Genomic DNA, 4,095 nt, shown 5'->3' with positions numbered 1-4,095 from the left:
CATCTACAAATATTGCCTCCTCCACATAAATGCTGCCAATAAGAGCAAGTTGGAAGATCTGAAAGCTATTGAGCAGAGAATAAGCAAGCTTTAGTGTAAATAATCTGAAAAATAAATGCACTTTCAAAGCTTTCAGAGTAAAAGCTTCTTATGAGTCTCAGGCTCCCAGAGACATCTGTAGAACAGCAGAAGGGGACAAGGGCAGCACCTCTAAGTCTGGGTGACCACTGCCCATTGCACATCTGAAAATACACGAACCCACACAGTCAAGACAGATTATAGAGGATTTCTGGAGTTACAGTGTTAGTGATAAGTGGCATGTGCCTCGTCCTATCCCCATCGCAACCAAGCAATATTTACCTTGGTTCTGCAGTTTCTGGTTCTAGCCTGACTTTGTGCGGTTTTGAAATTTGTGCTTATCAGCCTCTTACTGCGAGGATGATTCTGTACCGCTGTAATTGGCCTTGACACGGGTAAGACGATTCATGCACACACCTGGCGCTGGCAGTCACAAACACTCTCAGCAGAACAGAAAATAGCCCGAAAGGATCGATCTCATGTCTTACCTCGGAAGATTCTAGGAACGAATACAAGACCGTGCAAATGAGCAAATAATGAGAAAGCTGCCAGGTAAGCCTCTCTGCAAAGGCACAGAGCCATATTAGTTATGTTTACCAGTGACTTTCTTCACCAGCGATTCCCTTGTGTGCACCAAAAATCAGTGAGCCCATACAGTCAAGTTAGAAAACAGCCACTCAGGGTTGGGGATTTAGCTCAGTGGTAGAGCGCTTGCCTGCCCTGGGTTCAGTCCCTAGCTCTGAAAAAAAGAAAAAAGAAAAAAAGAAAAAACAACAACAACAACAACAACAACAAAAACAGCCACTCCCTTATCTTTGTTTTTAAAAGAGTCGTTCATGCCAGCCAGTGACTGTTACCACATGAAGAAATTGGTTGGGATAGAACTTAGTTGACAAAGAGAGATGGAACATTCATCTGAAAGGAAAATGTGAAAGCATTCTCAGACCCCCCAAAAGAACCCAAATTCACAAACCCTTATTGGTGATGGTTGTCTTCTCTCTATATCCACTAACATAAAAGTTATAAAATCTGTCAAAAGCTTCTGAAGACTCTCATTGTAGAGTTTACAACTCTATCTGACTTTTCTTTGGGTGGGGCAAGGGGCATGGTTGTCCTACCAGTCCATCAGGAAGGCTAACCTTTGACCAAATGGAGACTATCCTGCTGTGACTTGTACTGTCCATCATCCACAGGGGAGACTAAGGGACCATTTACTCAATCATGAAGAATCCTTTTAACAATGGCAAATCCTGCACTGACTCAAGTACTAATCAGACCACACTGTTAAACTAGGGGTTGTTAAGTAAGCTTTTTTAAAAAATCAAATACAACCGAGGTGAACTGTGAGGGAACTCTTGTAGGTGATAGAGGGAGGGGGCAGCCCTAACAGTCTATGTCAACCTTCCTGTTTTCACACAAGCCTTTTACCTGTGTGAACTGCTGACATGTACTTTATCTTGGATTGCTTTTGTAATTTGATTGGCCTAGGTCCCTGCTGAGTGAGCATTAGCTCCTGGTACAGAATAACAAGAATAACAAGCAGGTAAAAAAAAAACAAAAACCTAGGGTCTTCGTTGCAACCTTGCACCGGAAAAAAAAAAAAGAAAAAAAAAGAAAGGAAAAACTCAGACGCATTTATTTCTGCACAAGCGTTTATAGTCCACTGGGGGACAGATGAATGTCATAGGCACATAAGAAGGACAAATGGATTTGATGGATGTAAATCAGCGTGGAGCCCTTCTTTCCAGTTGTCCCTTCTGAGTAGATAATGGCCCCCATAGCTACAGTTCCACACTTGAAACTTGGATGGATGTGGTAGGTTAGTGAGCTTAAAAAAAAAAAAAATGTTCATTGAAAAGGACTCTGCAAAAGGAAGGTAGGAAGGACACAGGAAGGTTTTAGGTAACTTTACCACTTTGACAGGTTGGAGACCATGCTGCTGTGGTTGACAGTGACCACCATCAACACAGGTAGATAAGGGACCATTACACCTAAAAGTGCTAGCACCTAACTGTGGTAGTCAATCAATAATGCTTGTGGAACAATAAAAAAGTTTTCAAAGAGTCTACAGTCAGAGTGGCTTCTAGCTCTGTGGTGCATTCCAAGGGTCCCAGGAAGCTACCCTACTGGTGAGGCCTGGTAGTGGTTAGCAGGGGCAAGGGATCAGTTCATCCCGGGTGCAGGCAACAGATTGTCATGTGGATCCTCATGGGAGTCATGACAGACATCACCATCAGGGGAATTGATGTGACTCCTAGGAGACCCCAGGTAGTTGTTTTTTTTAAGAAGGTGGTTACGAAAATACAATAAAATAAAGCAGTGTTAAGGTAGTTATCCTAATACTTCAGTGGCCATTTGAAAATATTCAAGTGTTCTTAGACAATCGTATAGTCTTTGATGGATACTGTGAAGATAAAACTTTATGTCCACAAAACCAAACTTACTAATTGTTTCAAAATAAATGTGCCAATCCCTGAATTGCTCACCGGCTTCCTGTTTATTGACATTCTCATATTCTCTCTCTCTCTCTCTCTCTCTCTCTCTCTCTCTCTCTCTCTCTGTGTGTGTGTGTGTGTGTGTGTGTGTGTGTGTGTGTGTGTGTGTGTGTGTGTGTCTCCATGATGCCAGCTACTATGAGGCGATATAGCTAGGGGACCCTCTGTAAAGCAAGAATGCACACTAACTGTGCTGTTTAGAAATACGGTCTCCAAAACTGGGACCTTTAAAAATAATACTTTTTATGATATTCCCAGTCTCTGCTATTTTATTACAGCAACAGAAAATAGGCTAATACAGCCTGGTACTTGACCAGCTCACAATATATCTAGTACCAACTGATGTGTCTCCAACCAATGCATGGTATATCCTCTTAGAAAACGATTTTTTTGTTTGATGCGTTTGAGTGTTTTGCCTGCATGTATAATGTATAATGCATGTATTGGTGCCCAAGGAGGCCAGAGCAAGGCCCCGGATCCCCCTGAAACTTAAGTTACAGATGGTTGAGAGCTGCCTTGTGGGTGCTGGGAACTGAATCCCAGTCCTCTGGATTAGGCTCTTAACTGATGAGCCATCTCTCCAGTTCTGATATTATATGTTCTTGCACTTACATACCAGACTTGAACAACTACTATAATGACCGAAAGCAGAACTTTGAATTGCTTCAGTTCTATAAAATTATGTGCTACATATGCATTCAGTTTAAGCTCAGTGAATCTTCACACACCCAGCACCACACATGACAGAAGGCATTTACTTTCCCCAATCTCCCTTGGTCTCTCTGTAGTCAGCTTCCTCTGCCAAGCTATGACCAGTAGACATCACAGATTTTTACCACTGTAGTCTGGTCTTTTCTAGAATTTTACATAAGTGGGATTTTTGTCTGGCTTCTCTTGCCTAGTGTCACTCTTCTGTTAGGACTCAACATGTCATGTAATCTATACTTCATTCCTTTTCATTGCAGAGTAATGTCTGTCCCATAGATGTGCCATAATCCAAGCCTTCACTCACCTGATAATGAATATTTGGGTTGTTTCTAGTTTTGAACTCTGACATAACTGGATTTTGAATGCTAGTTTTACTTGAACATTAAATGTTTGTCTTGGAAAGACACCTAGGCGTACAATTGGTTCATAGGTTATATCTGCATTGCTTTGAAACATAGGTGAGACTGCCATGGTGTTATCCAAAGTAGCTGTGCAATTTTGCATCCTAGAAGCGTTATAGGGTTTTCATGTTCTAATGAGCGTCACTGTCCAGCAGCTTGGGACTGTGAGAGACACTGCCACCATTAGTGATGGCTGGGAAGACAGTCATGAGCAGCGTGGAGAAAGCGATGCTGCTATGCTTGGAGATTTAAGGGAACAAACAGCAAGGCTTAGCGGTTCACCCTGAAAGGCAACCTTCAATATTAGCTGAGGATGGGGACAGAAGCTACAGGAGGACTGTCCCTGAGTAAAGCCATGATGCAGCTCCAGTGTGAGCTCCTTAGTTGGTCGTTGTTCCTTGTTTACATTGTTC

Source organism: Rattus norvegicus, chromosome 15 (genome assembly GCF_036323735.1).
Source record: "Rattus norvegicus strain BN/NHsdMcwi chromosome 15, GRCr8, whole genome shotgun sequence".
Lineage (NCBI taxonomy): Eukaryota > Metazoa > Chordata > Mammalia > Rodentia > Muridae > Rattus > Rattus norvegicus.
Note: the sequence above shows the minus strand (reverse complement) of the source record.